The following is an 18,344-nucleotide window of genomic DNA, read 5'->3' on the forward strand; positions in this document are numbered from 1 at the left end:
GTTGTAATCAGACCAGATTGGCAATTGGTAGAAAAGTGGGGGTTTTGGAAGACTCCCATCATTTTCTTCTGAAGCTGTGATTTGTTTATTCAGAAATGCGCACATCCTGCTTTCTCTCAAGGCAGGCAGAAAAAAGATGATAACCACATCCGAGTAGTTGACAAATGGCAGTCCTTATGGCCAGGTTTTACTCACTGGCCACGGATCTTCTCCTGACTGCTGTGGCTTGTTGTTGTCAAATACCCAACTGGTTTAATTTTGGTTTGGTTTGGTTTAATGTTTGTGTTCTGCTTTTCCAACAAGAAGTGTTGAGCTTGCAACAACCACGGTGGCATTAAAACAGCAACAAGCAAGGCAATCACTATGATATTAAACAGAGTAGCATGTAAGTAAAGCAAACGACAGCGTCTAATTGGTCAAAGCAATTAACACAATTCAATGAACCCCATAGCTGGGGTTGAAAATTGCGACTTCTTCTCCATCTTCCTTTTGAAACATGCAGGGAACCTTGACCCGGGACAGTAGTGACTTGAAGATGCTTTGCAGAGTTGGACGTGATGGTGGCAAATGTCCTCTCCTCAAATGCTGCTGGTGTTGTTGTGGCTGTTTCAGCTGTGTCCCCTCAAAGTTATGGTTGAGTAACTGACATCTTGTTGCTCTTGAAGCAGATTTGGCTAGACTTGAGACTTCCAATTGCTGCTTTGTAGCCTGCTAGATCAAGGGACGCGGGTGGTGCTGTGGGTTAAACCACAGAACCTAGGACTTGCTGATCAGAAGGTCGGCGGTTTGAATCCCCGCGACGGGGTGAGCTCCCGTTGCTCGGTCCCTGCTCCTGCCCACCTAGCAGTTCAAAAGCATGTAAAAGTGCAAGTAGATAAATAGGTACCGCTCCGGCAGGAAGATAAATGGCGTTTCCGTGCGCTGCTCTGGTTTCACCAGAAGCGGCTTCGTCATGCTGGCCACATGACCTGGAAGCTGTACGCCAGCTCCCTCGGCCAGTAAAGCGAGATGAGCGCCACAACCCCAGAGTTGGTCACGACTGGACCTAATGGTCAGGCGTCCCTTTACCTTTAACCTGTTAAATCAGCAGCTCCCAAACTTTTTGGGGCCAGCACCCCCTTGGTTCCCTGCTCTACCCTATTAAAAAAGCTTTCAGAATAGTGGTTTGCACAGTCCACTAAGGAAGATAACAACACAATGAAATGCAAAGCAGTAACAAATAATTGCACATTTATTCAAAGTCCCATTAACTATTTAGTTTGCTTAACTAGGCCAGCAAAATTAATAACTTGATCCAATGCTGTATCAGCTTTTCAAAGTCTGGTGGTCATTTGTACCTCCAAAGCCCCCCTGCCACCTCCTTGCCTCTTAGTGCCCTGCTAGGTAATTCCTGCCTCTGGGAGGGGGTGCCACCCAATTTGGGAATCACTGTGTTAGAGCAAAAGGTCTCAGCCATCCATGCTGTGGAGTGGAGCTGTCTTCCTGACACCAGTGTCACCATTACTTCCCTGGACTAGGCAGGGTGGCAGTGAGTTAGGGGCTGTGTGGGTGCACCAGTTGGAGCACTGGATGAGTCCTGACACCGCAGTACTGACCTCCTTGGCCCCATCTAGGTCAGGAGATGCATTGCCAGCGTCAGGAAAGTGCCTCTGCCCTACCACACCCACCTTTCTGCTGGCAGAGTTTGAGACCTATTCTGGACAAGGAGAAAACCTGAAGATGGAACCAACTAAGGTTTCACTTGCGTGATTCCCTCACAATTCAGCAGTATAGGATACGACAGCCATGTAGAAGATGGAGCAAGCTTGTTTTCTGCTGCTACAGAGGGATTCAAATGACCACAAAGGAGATTCTGAATAAACTTTGGAAGAACTTTCTGAGGGTGAGAGCTGTTCGACAGTGGAACGGACTCAGTGAGAAAATGGTGGACACTCCTTCATTGGAAGTTTTTAAGTAGAGGTTGAATAGTCATCTGCTAGGAATTCTTTAGCTGCGATTCCTGCACTGCAGGGGGTTGGACTAGATGACCCTTGGGTCCCTTCCTATTCTCTGATTCTGTCAAGAAACAACCCAGGAAATCCTGGGTTTTCCTCTGCCCTCTTTTTCCTCTTGGTGCTAAATCTGAGAGCGGGGAGGAAGTGTTGGGTGAGCATGGACGAATTTGATTCTGACATTCAGGAATTTGAGATATTTCTCCAGCCCCACAACCCAGGAAGGAGAGCTGGCGTTTGGATCGGGGCTTGGCCTATATTGGCTTGTGACTCAGATGTGGAACTTCAGTAAATATAGCTTCTGACCAAAGGCTCGCATATGAATTTTCAGCATGAAAACTTCGGCGCTTTCAGTTCTAAAATAATGTCTTGGAATGATCCATTTCCACATACAGCCCCCTCTTTAAATAAACCGCAGATGAAAACACACAATAGCTGTGAGCTTCCAGGGGGAAGGTGGCGGATTAGATTCTGTGGTATCTGAGCCCTGCGTTGTTGACGGGAGAAGAAAGCGGGTTTAAACTTTTCTTTGGGAACAAAATAACGATCACTTTGTGACCAAGATTGTAGTGTAACTGGATATTCCCATCTCCTACCGTGGAATTTCAAGTGGCGCAACTCTTCATAAGAGTGTAATGTGGGCTATTTATCTTTTCCCCAGTGGGGAGGATTACATATATATAGGATAAGAGACAAGCTGAAGTTAACCCTGAGCGTGCCATACTTGAGCAACGTCAGTGGAGTTCAGTCTCTGGCAGGAAGTCTCTGGCCTGGTGTGGCCCCATGCATGCCCCTTTAAGAACTTGGGATACAAGCCCTGTGGGATCAGGCTAGTGGCCCATCTAGTCCAGCATCCTGTTCTCACAGTGGCTGACCAGAAGCCCCAAAAGGAAGCCCACAGGCAGAATCTGAGCCCAAGATCCCTTTCCCCTCCTGTGGTTTCCAGCAACCGGTATTCATAAACATTGCTGCCTCTAACTGTAGAGGCAGAGCAATAGCCATCATGGCTAGTAGCCCCAACAATAGCATGGCATCATGAAATCCAATGAATTTATTTATTTAGTTGGAGAGTCTCCACCCCCATCATTCTGCCCGGACACTGAGGTCCAGTGCCGAGGGCCTTCTGGTGGTTCCCTCACTGCAAGAAGCCAAGTTACAAGGAAACCAGGCAGAGGGCCTTCTTGGTAGTGGCATCCGCCCTGTGGAACGCCCTCCCACCAGATGTCAAAGAGAAGAACAACTACCAGACTTTTAGAAGACATCTGAAGGCAGCCCTCTTTAGGGAAGCTTTTGATGTTTAACAGACTACTGTATTTTAATACTTTGCTGGAAGCCGCCCAGAGTGGCTGGGGAAACCCAGCCAGATGGGCGGGGTTTAAATAATAAATTATTATTATTAGTTGTTGGTTGCATTTATAATTCCACCTTTTCTCCCAGGAGTTCACAGTGGCGCACATGATTTCTTCCCCATCTCATTTAATCCCCGCAACAACCGTACGAGGTAGGTTAGGTTGAGAGGCAGTGACCTTGGGGGTCACGCCCAGTGACCTTCCTGGCATGGTGGGGATTTGAACCCCGATCCTCTGTGTCCTAGTCTTGACAATCCCAACTACTGGCTTTCAGGTGGGGCAGGTGCTAGCAGGTCCTCCATCCAAGCACTGGTTTGAGTTCAGCAAAGTCATGCGTCCCCAAACCAGATCGAGGGAGAGGGGAAAACCAGATCGAGGGAGAGGGGAACCTTTTCCAGCCTGAGAGGTGCATTCTCTTCTGGGCATGCTTCAGGCATGGAGAAATCACATGCCCGTGGTGGGGGGAGTGGCAAAGTGGGTGGGGCTAAATTTTCTCCTGCAGGACACATTCCAGTCTGTGAAAAAGCAGTCAAGGATGGTGTGATACAAGGCTGGGGAGGGTGTGTGGCCCCCAAAGAGTTCTGAGGACCAGATGGAATGGCATGGAGGGCCACATTCAGACCCCGGGCCCGAGGTTCCATTCCGAAGAACATGCCCTATTACAGTGGTGCCCCGCAAGACGAATGCCTCGCAAGACAGAAAACTCGCTAGACGAAAGAGTTTTCCGTTTTGGAGGTGCTTCGCAAAACGAATCTCCTATGGGCTTGCTTTGCAAGACGACAATGTCTTGCGAGTTCCTGCTGGTTTTTTCCCTCCCCCCTTTTGCTAAGCCGCTAAGCCGCTTATCAGCTGATCCGATCAGCAGATAAGCCGTTAAAAGCCGCTAATAGCGCTAAGCCGCTTATCAGCTGATCCGATCAGCAGATAAGCCGCTAATAGCGCTAAGCCGCTTATCAGCTGATCCGATCAGCAGATAAGCCGCTAATAGCGCTAAGCCGCTTATCAGCTGATCCGATCAGCAGATCAGCCGCTAAAAGCCTCTATAAGCCGCTAATAGCGCTAAGCCGCTTATCAGCTGATCCGATCAGCAGATAAGCCGCTAAAAGCCGCTAATAGCGCTAATCCGCTAATCCTTCAATGGGCTTGCTTCGCAAGACGAAAAAAACCGCTAGACGAAGAGAATCACAGAACGGATTCTTTTCGTCTTGCGAGGCACCACTGTATTTAGATTTCTGGCCTGTCCTCTATTGCAGCCTTTCTCAACCTGTGGGTCCCCAGATGTTGTTGAACTACAACTCCCATCACCCCTAGCTAGCAAGGCCAGAGCTCAGGGATGATGGGAGTTGTAGTCCAACAACATCTGGGGACCCACAGGTTGAGAACCACTGCTATATTGGTTCAGGCAGCTCACAGCAATAGCATGAATATGAACATGATTGAAAAAGGAGCTGTACATAACCAGAGCACAGCGCTGCAACAGAACGTCCACCAACCCAGTTGCTGGAAACCACAGAAGGGGATAGGACTCTTACTCTTAAATGCTGCCCTCAGGTTCCCCACAGACATCTGGTTGGCTCCTGTGAGATCAGGATGCTGGACTAGATGGGCTGTTGCTGTGATCCAGCAGGGCTGTTCTTACGTCAATCCATGTGCAGCAGGCCCCCTCCTGTCGACCCCTTCGGAAAGCCTGGTCAGATAAATAAATAGTCATACCTCTACTTACGTATCTGGATACGTAAACTTCAGGTTGTGAAGTGTATACTTTTGGGTTTTGCCATGCGCACATGCACAGAAGGGCACCTCTGGTTACGGACTTTTCAGGATATGGTCAGGCCTCTAGAATGGATCCTGTCCATAACCAGAGGTACCACTGTATGTCTTTAACTGGCGTTGAAGGTTGAATAACAGCTGTGCCAGCCACATATTATAAGAGGGAGAGTGCTCGTTTCATAGATGTTCCAGTGGATGGGATGCTTTTAAAGTACTTCTCTTTCCTCTTGGTTTTAATGTATCTCTGTGGGGTTTAATTGTCCGTTGATGTTTGGTTGTAATGTAAGTCGCTTTGGGTGGCAAAGCAGAACTGACAAATTTAATAAATAAGTTAAATAAATAAATCACGTAGAAGCCCCTGTCTCAAAAGGAGAAGTCCCCTAATGATGACACAATATGAAAGGGCCTTTATGAGAGGAAGAAGGAGGCCTCTTTGTTACAAGCGGTTGCATCTCTGCCCTATTCTTATTTAAAGGATGTAGATTCCCTCCTTGGGCTTCCCCTTCATTTCATGTTATTTGGCCTTTCTCTCTCTGCGTACCCTGTTACAATCAGGCTAAAAAGTCTTCTTGACAAGGTAACGTGTCCGTTGCCAAAAAGTAGTACTTAGAAGCAAAAAAAAAGGGGGGGGCATGGTGGGGGAAGAGGGAAGAGTAAGCAAAGAAAGTAGCTGGGGATACTTCGTTCAGATGTTTTTATATTAAACATTTTTCCCTCTATGGACCTATTTTGCCGATGGGAAATAAAAGGGCATTTCTTTTCCAGTACGCTTCCAAAAAAAGTAAAAATTCTTTGCCCCTTGTGGGCGCTTTCCCCATATGGCCCAAACGATTCCATAAACCATTTTGGATGAAAATCGCAGAGCGACAGCATGACTGAGCAATTTTGTTGCTTTATAAAAAATAATAATAAAGGAGGGGGAGAATCTCCTTCCCCTCCCCTCCAAGAATACATTCCTTCCCTTTGTTTTCACAAAACGTTTAACCCTCTTTGGAGCTCCGGGCAAAAGTGACTTCTCAGGCCTCCAAAGTCTTTTCTCTCTGATGAGAAAAAAATTCAACCAAGGCAGTGGGGGAAAGTGTTAATTTCCAAGAGCGTTGCTGTTTTTATTCTTGTGGTTCAAAACAAAAACAAAAATCTGTTATTGTGGTGTAAGCTTTCCCAGAATCCTGAAAAGTGTGGAGCCAGAAGAACATTAAGATGTTCCTGATGGACCAGCCCAGTGGCCCATCTAGTCCAGCTTCCTATTCTCACAGTGGCCAACCAGATACCTGTAGGAAACCTGAAAGCGGCACCTTTCCTGCAGTTCCAGCAACTGGTATTCGGAAGCATTGTTGCCTCCGATTGTGGAGGCAGAGATTAGCCATCGCGGCAAGTAGTCAATAGTCCACCTCTCCTCCATGATCAGACGATGTTTGCACACTTCCTTCTCAAGCAAGTACAACAAAAGATTGCCTGGGCCACAGGTGGGCTTACCTGCGGCCTTCAAGATGTTGGTGGACGGCAGCTCCCATCAACCCAGAGCATTGGCCAATCTGTGTGGGATTGATGATGATGATGATAATAATGTTGTTGTTGTTGTTGTTGTTTAGTCATTTAGTCATGTCCGACTCTTCGTGACCCCATGGACCAGAGCACGCCAGGCACTCCTGTCTTCCACTGCCTCCCGCAGTTTGGTCAAACTCATGCTGGTAGCTTCGAGAACACTATCCAACCATCTCGTCCTCTGTTGTCCCCTTCTCCTTGTGCCCTCCATCTTTCCCAATATCAGGGTCTTTTCCAGGGAGTCTTCTCTTCTCATGAGGTGGCCAAAATATTGGAGCCTCAGCTTCAGGATCTGTCCTTTCAGTGAGCGCTCAGGGCTGATTTCCTTCAGAATGGATAGGTTTGATCTTCTTGCAGTCCATGGGACTCTCAAGATGATGATGATGATGATAATAATAATAATAATAATAATAATAATAATAATAATAATAATAATAGCAACAACAACAACAACAACAACAATTTATTATTTATACCCCGCCCATCTGGCTGAGTTTCCCCAGCCACAATCGAGTGTTAAAAACAATACAGCATTAAATATTAAAAACTTCCCTAAACAGCGCTGCCTTCGGATGTCTTTTAAAGATAAGATAGCTGCTTACTTCCTTCACATCTGAAGTGAGGGCGTTCCACAGGGCGGGCGCCACTACCGAGAAGGCCCTCTGTCTGGTTCTCCGCAACCTCACTTCTCGCAATGAGGGAACAGCCAGAAAGCCCTGTGTGGGAGCTGCCATCCCATCAACAATGAAGAGCTGGTCTAGAGCAAAAAGCTAAATGTGACTTGCCCTAGAATAGCCTTCTCTTGGCTGTGTGTCCTCCAGGCACCAGGTTGGGGAAGGCAGACCTAGGAGGTAGAGCCGCCACTGGACCCTCTCTTAGATGTTGTGCTCCAAGCTCCACTGATGAGGCAGGGGCTTTGGAACATACCCTAAGAACATTGCAAGAGCCCTGCTGGATCAGGCCCATCTGGAGGGCACCAGGTTTGGGGGCTGGGGGTGTGTGAATTGGTGAATTGGACCAGCAGGGGAGGGGCTGCCACCACCCACAATAGTGGAACATGTTTTTGCTTATGAAGTGGACCAATCTCCTATCAGAGAGGTGGTTTATAAAAGAGGTCAGTTGGGAAGATGAATTTGCCTGGAACCACACTGGTTTGCTTTTTGGGGTGGGGGAGAATGATGGTGTTGATGGCAACAGTCTGTTTCTACACTGCTTTTTTGTCTGAAGGCTCTCCAAGCAGTAAGGGCTGCAGCTCATGGGCATCTGTTTTGCATGCAGAAGGAACTCTGCCACCTTCAGATAGATCTGGGAATTACCCCTTGTCTGAAACTTAGCAGAGCTGATAACCAATGGGCCTGATTCAGGATAGTGCAGCTTCCGCTGACCCCGTAATCCCAGAGCCAGTGAACTGCATCTTAAAACCTCAGCATAAGCCAATCAGCAGTCAAATCCACGCCAGTTGGCAAGATCATTGCATAGGAGGGCTAGGAGAGGCCTTTTGCCGAGATAGTGTGTTAAAAGGTGCTTCATTAATCATGGATCCCACGTCCTTGAGGACTAGAAGCCTGAGCAGACTATGAGAAATAGTAAAAAAAACAAACCCAAACCCTAGTAGAATAAAAGGTGCCCTCCCAGGCCAACTCCCTTCCCCATGCTTTTAGGCAAGTAAAGGCACAGAGTAGGGCTGGGGAACGTTCCTTTCTGGCCAGCCTTTCAGGGGCCACATGCAAGCTAGTAGTGAGTGGAGCCAGAGGCTAAAGTGCTTGGAGCAGACAATGGAACAAGAGACTTCCAATCTCAGGGTTGTGGGTTCGAGCCCCATGTTGGGTGAAAGATTCCTGCATCACAAGGGGTTGAACTTGATGAACTTTGAGGTCTCTTCCAATTCTACAGTTGTATGTTTCTGTTATTCTACTTCTGTGATTGTACACACAGTCACACCTCTCTTCTCCATCCGGACAACCAATGGGCAATATGGGAGCTGAAGGATGTAAATTCTGCTAGGACAAAGCACTCAGGGTGAAAAGTGGGGTCACAGTGAGGGGGTGTCATGACGAAAGTTCCGAGGGCCAGATAGAAATGCCTGGGGGCCACATTCAGTTCCTGCATCTGAGGTCCCTCCACCTTTGTCCTAGGGGTATATACGCGTTTGCTGGTCAAAGATTGTTTTCTTTTATCGTGCTTAAGAACCAGGTCAGTAATATAGGAGAAACTCTTGAGTTCTTCTGGAAACCTGTGGAGAGAAGTTATTTAGAGTTACAGTAACTCCCCCCCCTCCCATCCCTCTGCCGCTTTGATGAGGGGGAGGCGTTTATAAGCCTTCCCTCCAAACTCTGTGACCAAGGTTTTTCCATGGAAATAACTTATTAAACGCACGGCTCTCATTGAAGCGATTGAAGTCTGCCCGCTTGGTATTCATCAAAGGTGCCTCCTCTTCCTGGAGGTGCCAAATCCAAACTCAGCAATTTGCTTTTTGGGAGAAAGCTCGGGTCTCAGGAGGGGGGAGGGGGGGCCCAGTTGGAGAGTCAGAGATGGCGGAAGAATACCTTTTAAAAAAAAGGGGGCAGAAAATCAAAACCCTCCCAAAACAAACTGAAGGGAGAGAACTTCAGAGAAACGCCCATAATTTCAAAGAATTTCTGGCGGTTGAATCCTGCTGCCCTGGAACACTGGGCATTTGTGTCGATTCAGCTCTTGAGAATACAGCGTTGGCCGTTCCTGGTTCGGCTGCCGACAGCTTTGAACTTTTCCGGAACCTGGCCTGAGACTGTTCCGATTCTTTTCTCATCCCCCCTCCTCTCTAATCAGATGTAAAATCATAGAATTGGAAATCACAAGAGTTGGAAAAGGGTCCAAGGGTTATCCAGTCCAACCCCAGCAATGCAGGAATTGCAGCTGAGAGAGTCCATTCCACTGTTGGAACAGCTCTTACTATCAGAAGGCTTTTCCTAAGGTTGAGTTGGAATCTCCTATTTTTCCATATGAATTCTGCCCTCCAGAGTAGCAGAAAACAAGTTTGCTCCATATGCCATGTGACAGCCCTTCAGAGAGAGAGGGAACACAAAGAAGCTGAAATGTTTGCAATGAGATAATTTGCATTTCCAAGCTAGAAATGTGTTATGCAAATCTATAAAATGTACAGAGCAACCTGCTATTTGCATTTTGCGGATTTATGGGGACGGTCAGATTTGTTGTGGTAAAAGGAAGGGAAGAATATATAGATGAAGGAACACAGTCTTCAGCCAGACCCCGGGACACCAGCCCATCATCAACCCTGCGTTTCCATTGGCTGTATTCACACACACATTGTTATTTCAGTTTTTAAAATAAAGAATCAGAGAATGGCTCATCTGAAAAAAAGGTATATACCTAAAGAGAGCATGAGAAGGAGGGAGGTCTTCTTTAACCTTTTCCAGATGAGGAAATTTCCAGTTCTGAGGGTGGTGGTTTGATGGATAGAAATGTGTCAAACTGATGTTTAGCTTTTGTGTCAGGACAAAAGTACTTTGCATAGAAAGCCTTTCTTAGACTCCCTCCCTGCCCCCTTACAAATGTCTAGATCTGAATGGCCATAGCAGTCTCTTGTTTGGGAAACAAGCATTTATACGTGCCCATTGGTGATACAAAGAAGATTTAAGTAGGACATACAGTACCATGACATCTTACGCTTATTCCACTTGCGCAGTTGAAGGCTGCTTGAAATCCCACAACCATCCAGTGCATGGAGATGGCTTTGCTCTCTCACCTCTTGCTGGGTTTGGGATGCTCCTACAAAATTTTGCATGGATGTGGGCAGCCCTGTGCGATTTCGCAAGAGCATCCTAGGGTTTCTGGAGCCGGTGTGCCAGTTCCGAAAGCCCCCAGATGTTTGCATGGGGTTTGGGTTACTAGGCCTTTTGAGTAGGCGCATTTTTGTGTATATATAGAACCCTTGGAACTGAAACACACACACACACCCCACGTAATATCTGATCGTACTGTGCTAAGATGCTGTACTGTGCATTGCTTTCCTGGATTTGATTCAGAGGAAGGAATGCAGCCATTGTGGAAGTTATGATGGAAGCTGCCTTAGACAAAGTCAGACAATTGGTCCATCTAGGTCAGCCTTCCCCACAACTATGAGACTCTTAATCTCAGGCTTGTGGGTTTGAACCCCATGTTGGGCAAAAAGGTTCCTGCGTTACAGGGTGGCTGGACTAGATGACTCTAAAATTCTACGATTCTTGTGCCCTCCAGATGTTTGGACTGCACCTCCCAACATCCCTGCCCATTGGCCATGCTGGCTGGTGCTGATGGGATTTGGAGGAATGCAATGCATTGGCTACCTCAATCGAGCTCAAGGAGACTGTTTGCCTTCTTCAACTTTCACCATGCCTCCTGATAGGGCATCAACCTGTCGGGACTCCCTCTTGCTGTTGTCTTGGCTGGGTTTGCCACTTGGGTGCTGTTACAAGCAAGCACTTTGAAGTCCATGGCATTTTGGCACACCCTGGTATTAGAAGTGACGGTGTGTGCCAAGCTAGGCCCAAGATCTGGAGGCAGATGGTTCATGCCTAATGTGCATCAAGGAGAAGACAGTTTGGGATGATGTCGGCACAGTAGCTGGCTGTAGTCTTTCCCATGGCTCTTTGTTCTTAGCTGGTTTGGCAACCAATGGAACCCAGCCTCTGAAGGCCCCAGAGGCTGGGCTTGTGTTCAGATCTTGAGCCTTATTCAGCCAAGAACCCTCTGTCCGCCTGTCCTGGATCCACACTCCCCTTGGCATCTCTTGAGTGATAGCAGCCTATCTTATTTACCCATCGCTTACCCAGATACGTAGAATGTAGACTTGCATTTTCATCGCTCTTCAGAGTTGCTTTTAATTCTTTAATATATATAATTTCTTCTTACAAAATTCTACACACATAAATGTTTTAAATTGTTGCTTTTAACTGCCTTTACTGATAATATTATTGCTTTATTCTTTTTGTAAACCACTTTCATGTTTTCTTTTCTTTAAACAATCAAACGGTGTATAAATAAATCAAAACCTTAAACGTGGCACACAGGCACTTGTCCCCCTGGCATCCTGTCAAGTGGTCTGAGGGCACATACATTGGGTTGCGTTGCACACTTGCCTCCCTGGCACACAGTTGAATGCAACCTTCACCAACCTGGTAGTCCCTGGATGTTATGCACCTCAACTTTATTGACTCTCCAAGAGGAGAAAGCCATAAGTGTGAGCCAGGCCACTGCTTGCACCCTTCTAACACATCTCACTTGAAAGGAAAGCTTTTGTTACTGGGGGCAGTTTTGATTCCACTGATGAAAGGGATGTGCAAGGGAGTGACTCCCTCCATTGGCAAGCTTACTTTGGTGCACACCTGGGACTCTTAAGTTAGGAGTAGAAATCTACATCTTTATGTGGGAAATGGTGGAAGCGGCAGATGAGCTAAAGGGAGGGTTATGCCCAGAAAAGCATGGGTGGAAACTCCTGGTGTCAGGAACATAAGAAGCTGCCCTCTGCTTGGGTCCCATCTGCACTTTACCTCATACCACTTGAAACAGTCATGGCTTCCCCCAAGGAATCCTGGGAACTGTACTTGGTTAGGGGTGCGGAGAGCTGTTAGGAGAGCCCCTCACCAAGCTACGATTCCCAGAGTGGTTTAGCGGTCAGTCCTCCTCCTGGGAATTTTAGCTCTGGGAGAGGACTAAGTCTCCTAACAAACCCTTAGCAAACTACAGCTCCTGGGATTCTTTGGTGGAAGACACCATGGTTTAATGTGGTATAATAATGCTTTAAGTGTCTAGTGTGGACAGAGGCACCAGTCAGACCATGGATCCCTGTAGTTGCTCTTGTCAGTTTTGACCAGCAGGAACTCTCCAGGGTTTTTAGTTCTTAGTCTTTCCCAACTCTACCTGGAGATACTGTGTGGGGTGAAATCTGAGACCTTTTGCATGCAAGGCTGATGCCCCCCCCCCGAGCTACGGACTTTTACCCTGTTGGTTTCATGCCCAGGAGAAGTCTGAAGATGCTTTCCAATGAGATTCTATGATAGCTGGTGGAAGAAGTTCACCCCCCCCAACCTCTCTCCATAGCAAAAAAAGGTTAAGACCAACCACTTCCTACAGGCTTTGCTTTCAAACTTGGACAGGCTGAGGAAGTGCATTCTGAAATCTGAAAAGTGTTTTATGAATCCGCCGGGAATGCAAAGCGGGGGGGGGGGGCGGATAGCAGTCACTAGCCCCCTTTTCAATAGAAGAGGGCTCTGTATTCTGCTGACTGCCAAACATTTATGGGATTGGCCCAGCGCCGGCCAATTGGCCAGCTCCGGCAGGCTGTGTCCTTCCGCTTTCTTGCTTTTGGAAGTAATTTGTGTTTTCAAAATAATAAATAAAGTGAACCTTGTTTTACAGTTGGGAAATGCTGTTGGCTGTAGCTTGCCTTTCCGCCTCAGAGCAGGGTGTGTTTTCCCCTTTCGGTTTGCTTTTTTATTTATCAAACGCCATTGTTGTGGAAAATGTTGGGGGCAATGGGCTCACTGTTTTCCAGGAATGGTTTCCAAGACTCGGATCTTCCTTATCCCCGGGTGAAAGCACATGCAATTTCTGGATCCCCATGCCACCATGCCCATGATATGGTTGGGGTGAGAGCTGCCCTTAGAGCTAGGAACCTAGAGAGCTGCCTTATATTGAGGCAGGCCATTGGTCCATCTAGCTGAATAAAGTCCATGCTGACTGGAAGCAGACTTTCAGATGAAATGGATCCCAGCATACCAGAAGATGCTTGGTACTGACCTGAGGACTTCTTCATACAAAGCACCTAGCATAATATTGTGAACAGCAGAGGTAGCCAACATTGCACCCTCCAGATATTGTTGGACTACAACTCCCATCAGCCTTAGCCAGCATGGTCAGGGATGATGGGAGTTGTAGTCCAATAAGAACTGGAGGGCACCCCATTAGCTGGCTGGCATTGACTTTGGTGGGTTCAGGCAAGTAGTATTCCCAGCCCTGCCTGGAGGTTCCAGAAAGTTTCTGCATGCAAAGGTATGGATGGCCCTTTCCCCAGAGTTGGATGGATGTCATTCTCAACAAAGGTCTCTTAGATAAGGCATGAGGAATGTTTGCCTACCTTATGCTTCTCTCCAGACTTTGATGTCTCTGTTTCTTCCCTTCTTGCTCTTCTCCACTGGTGTCCCCTCGCCCCTTGTTTCCTGTTTGTGGACCACTGGTAGCCCACGGACAACAGTGAAAGCACTGTTAAGCTCCTCTGTTGTTATGGGTATTGCAACACAAATGGCACTTGTCTGTAAACAGTCACAGCATTTTCCTTGGAAACACTGATTAAGCATTCCCTGTTAAGACACCCTTAATTTTACGTCCCAGATAGGCTGTATAGAATAAGGTTACCAGACATCCCTGTTTCCCAAGGACAGTCCCCAGATTTACAAATCAGTCCCCTGACAAAATCCTATCATTCCTATTGAAATTGAAAAGTGTCCCCGGATTCATTGAAAAAAATCTGGTAACCGTAGTATAGAATTGCAAAAATGAAAAGGGGAAATCAAAAAACACTCAGCTTTCTCCTGAATACAGTACTTGGGGTCTCGTCATCATATTTGTAGCCCACCTATCTGACTGTGTTGCCCAATCCACTTAGGGTCATGTGTCCTTTGCCAGTGAGTGCAGGGGTTCAGTGAAAGGAAACTGTGGATCAGGCTGGGAAGTGGACATCCAGCAAAGTTGGAAGTTTCAGAAAGGACTTCTTCCTGCAGCACATAGTTATAAACTACGGCATTCACTCCCAAAGGAGGCAGTGAGAGGGCCAGCAACTTGGATGGCTTTCATAGAGGATTAGAAAAATTCATTGAGGAGGAGGTTATCGATGGCTACCAGCCATGAAGACTATGCTCTGCTGCCAGTGCTTAAAATCAGGAATGCTTCTGAATACCAGCTGATGGGAAGAGCAGGAGGGGAGACTGCTCAGGTGCCACTTGTAGGTTTCCCATAATGGGCATCTGAAATGCTAGACTAGATCCAGCAGGCACATCTTCTGTTTTTCAGTCTTGTGAGGGGTGCTGAGTAGTGGGAGTTATGGGTAGAGCAGCACTTGACAGTCCTATTGCCTTGGGGAGCCTCCAACTAGAGCTACGAAGAAATCGTCAAACTTTAGCTTGTGAGGTTTTAATACAGGGGTTGGCAACCTGCAGCCCATTGGCCCACGGGGGTTGTTTAAACGGCCCATGAGCTGCCTCCAAACCGAGCTGCCCACTCGGCAAGTCCCTGTGCGCTGCGCTAAAGTGGTGCAGCGTGGAGCAGGGACTCTCTTCCACAGCGCCAGACATCGCGTCTGCACAGACGCATTCCGCCCCCAAAGTGATCTCTGCAGGAGTGAACCGGCCCAGGCGAGGTAAACCTTGCCGTCCCCTGTTTTAATGTGACCTTTGCACATGTAGGAACAAGAAGCATGTTCTTTTCAGTCATTAGAAAACTCCGAAAAGGACAGCGGAGGTGCTTTTCTGGAATTCTGCAAGAAGTGCACTTGTGTGGGTCTTAGAAGTGCAGAATCCTTCGCATCGATGCCTTCCAGCTGTTCGGATTTATTTTCCAAGACCCCCATTCTAAGTGTGTCCCCCCCTCCCATGTCTCTCTCAGCCTTCTCCCTGTCACCAAAGGCCAACCTCAACAGAGGTATGCGAAAGTACTTGGCTTGTTTATTGGTAGAAACATTTCATGCAATTCCTCTGGATACGTCCCCCCCCCCTTTTATATATATAAAAAAGTTTTCAGATTGTTGCAGCCACACATACTTGAGAATGCCCTTAGTGTTTTCCATTTCAGCGCCACCGATATGAATCTGGTGATCTGAAATTGGATTCAGCTGTGCTTGGAACAGCCAAGGCTCCTTCTTGAATGCAAAGCAATCTGGGCAGAGGTGCCTGGTGCTCGACTGGCTAGATTTGTGCAAGAGCCTCCGTGGCTTGAGAGAGCTGCTCCTTCTTGCTTCCAAGACGTAAGGCTTCTATGTTCTTAGGAGTTGTTCCTTGTGAAGGCTATCTTGGGTTGTGGGTTCACAAACTGGCCTTCCGCAAATCACTGTTATGCAGGCGACAAATCTGGTGCTCGCCAGGCAGTTTTGGACTACAACTCCCATCACCCCTGGCCATTGGCTGTGCTGGCTGGGGCTGATGGGAATTGTAGTTCAGCAAACATCAGGGAAGGCACCAGGCTGGTGAAATCTGGGTTAGCCACTCACATCTCTTCTCAGGGAAGTTGAGATTATCCCAAAGGAGGTGGCTTTGGCGGCAGATACCAAAAGATTTATGAGTGTCTAAGAAAACATAGGGATCCATTTTGAAATTATCCAGCATTATTTTTGTGAGCTGGCCAGTCTCTGGACTGAAACCCTTTCCAAACTCCTTGCTTCTTTGCTCCCCCACCCCAGGATAGAGCCCCAGGTGTGGTCTGAAGGCTCATGAACCCACCACCTTGGTGAAGCTAAGCAGGTCTGGGCCTGGTCAGTGGCTGGATGGGCAACCCCATGGGCTCACCCCCCCCCCCCGGGAGGGAGGGTTCTTGGCATTAGATAGGTGGGTGATAAATGTACAAAATAAACTAATGTTATTGGCCAGAATGTTCTGACTTCCTGGTGGCTCCTGTCATCGAGTTGTTGGTTATTTCTCCCCTACCCCAACCAGATGCCACAACTGGGAGCCATTAGCTCTAAGAAATGTGGCTCAGACTGTTATGTGCCCTCTGCCGTTCTTCCTGGTTCTTGTTGCTAATGGAGTGGTGCAAAGTCATAAGTACAGTGGTACCTCGGGTTAAGAACTTAATTCGTTCTGGAGGTCCGTTCTTAACCTGAAACTGTTCTTAACCTGAGGCACCACTTTAGCTAATGGGGTCGCCGCGCTGCCGCCGCACGATTTCTGTTCTCATCCTGAAGCAAAGTTCTTAACCCGAGGTAATATTTCTGGGTTAGCGGAGTCTGTAACCTGAAGCGTCTGTAACCTGAAGCATCTGTAACCCAAGGTACCACTGTACATGAGAAGAGCCTGCTGGACCAGGCCAGTGGCCCGTCTAGTCCAGCATCCTGTTCTCACAGCAGCCAACCAGATGCCTGTGTGAAACTCGCAAGTAGGACCTGCGCACAAGAGCTCTTTCCCCTCCTGGCGTTTCCAGCAACTGGGATTCAGAAGCAAAGCTGCCTCTGACTCTGAAGGCAAAGCATAGCCATGTTGTTGTTGGCAGCCATTGATAGTCTTGTCCTCCATGAATTTGCCTACTCCTTTTTTAAAGCCACCCAAACTGGTGGCCATCCCTGCCTCTTGTGGGAGTGAGTTCCATAGTTTAACGATCTTTTTCCTGCCCTAGATTGTCCAGCATTTAGCTTCATTGGATTCTCATGAGCTGTAATGTTGTGTAATGTAATGAAACGTTAGGAGAGAGGGACAAATTTTTTCTCGGCCTGCTTTCGTCATACCAGGTATAATTTTGTAAACTTGTGTTGTGTCGCTTCTTCCTCACCTTTTTCTCTAAAGTAAAAAAGTCCCAAATGCTGCAACCTTTACTCATAGGACTGTCTCTCCATCCTCTTGATCAATTCGGTTGTCCTTTTCTCTCGGGTATAGGAGGCAGCCGATATACACCTTCTGCTCCTCCAGTGGCAGCCATTTTGTGTTCTGGGGCTCTGGAGGGAGGGAGTTGAGTCCTATAGCTGTGTTGCTGCTCATGTTCTTAAATATGCTGACGCTGAGCCCTCTCTTCTTAAGTGAGGATAATTGTGCCAAGACTGCCAGAAAAGAGCTTGCAGATTGGGATATTTCTTTTCACAGGGCCAGAGTGGCAAATTCTGCATCCTTCTAGCCCACTCAACTTTTGTCCAAGTCGGCTCAGAATTATTTAAAGCCCTGATCTTTCTTCTTCCCCCACCCTCCCGCCAACCCTGCAAACCCCCGTCAGCCCCGCGTTCTTTCCATCCCCCCCCCCCACTTATTTAGGCATGCTGTGAAGAATGCACAATTAAAAACAGCTGGTTATGAAAATGAGTTTTCCCCTCGAAGGCAGGAGCAAAAACTGTGCTCGCAGAGAGGGGCCTGGCGGAGTTGGAATTGGCATTTGTTTCTGCTGCTGCATGTTCCTCGCTTGTTCCTTAATGCTGCCCGGCGGCCTTTTTCGGAGCTCCTAGCCTCCTCAGCTCTCTGCTCCTGGGTCTGTTGCTTTTGAAATGCTCACTGTTTTCATGCACTCTCCACCCCTCCCTCCCCTCCGCGAGCGCCTTTCCCCCATTCACATTAATGTAAACACATGTTGCCTGGGGCGTAACGTGAATTCCCAAAGCGGTATTTTGCACGCGCTGGAATCTTTTGTGGATTTCGGCACTGCATTTGCATATACAAGCAGCCATCCTGGCTTCATAAAAGGAAAAAAAAAAGTAGAAAACGAGGCAGCATTTCAGCAACCTTGCAGCAGTTGTAAATTGATTGGTAGGGAGGAGCTGGCTATGAATCCATCAGCGGGAGATTCCAGCTATCTAGAAATCGATGGTGATGTAATACTTGGAGGAGGATGTGCGTTTCTATATTTCATTATCTGTAATCGAGCTTCGTTCATTCAGAAGAGGATTACCTGTCTCATGTTTTTGGCTGTGCATTTGATAACGTGAACTGTCTGTGGGTCTTTCCATTTCCCTGTTGCACATCATAAA

At 47.6% G+C, this 18,344-nt stretch overlaps 1 protein-coding gene and 2 long non-coding RNA genes across 4 annotated transcripts in view; 2 read left to right on the plus strand and 1 right to left on the minus strand.

Moving 5' to 3' along the window:
- SMAD6 (SMAD family member 6) overlaps positions 1–18,344 on the plus strand; it is a 56,309-nt gene that overhangs the window by 19,198 nt on the left and 18,767 nt on the right. The window lies entirely within an intron of this gene.
- Positions 3,711–17,561, plus strand: LOC308573926. 2 transcript variants are annotated; one of them, XR_014002241.1, is made up of 4 exons: positions 3,711–4,007; positions 4,569–5,236; positions 5,303–6,312; positions 16,690–17,561. It is a non-coding gene; the product is annotated as an uncharacterized lncRNA (long non-coding RNA). The 2 variants fall into 2 exon arrangements; XR_014002242.1 differs by lacking the exon at positions 16,690–17,561 and having other exon boundaries at positions 5,303–6,392.
- LOC308573914 lies at positions 8,824–16,691 on the minus strand. The gene is made up of 3 exons (XR_014002225.1): positions 13,770–16,691; positions 9,032–9,201; positions 8,824–8,888 (listed from the first exon to the last, which is right to left on the minus strand). It is a non-coding gene; the product is annotated as an uncharacterized lncRNA (long non-coding RNA).

The sequence above is a fragment of the Podarcis bocagei genome, assembly GCF_964188305.1.
Source record: "Podarcis bocagei genome assembly, chromosome: 14".
Classification (NCBI taxonomy): domain Eukaryota; kingdom Metazoa; phylum Chordata; class Lepidosauria; order Squamata; family Lacertidae; genus Podarcis; species Podarcis bocagei.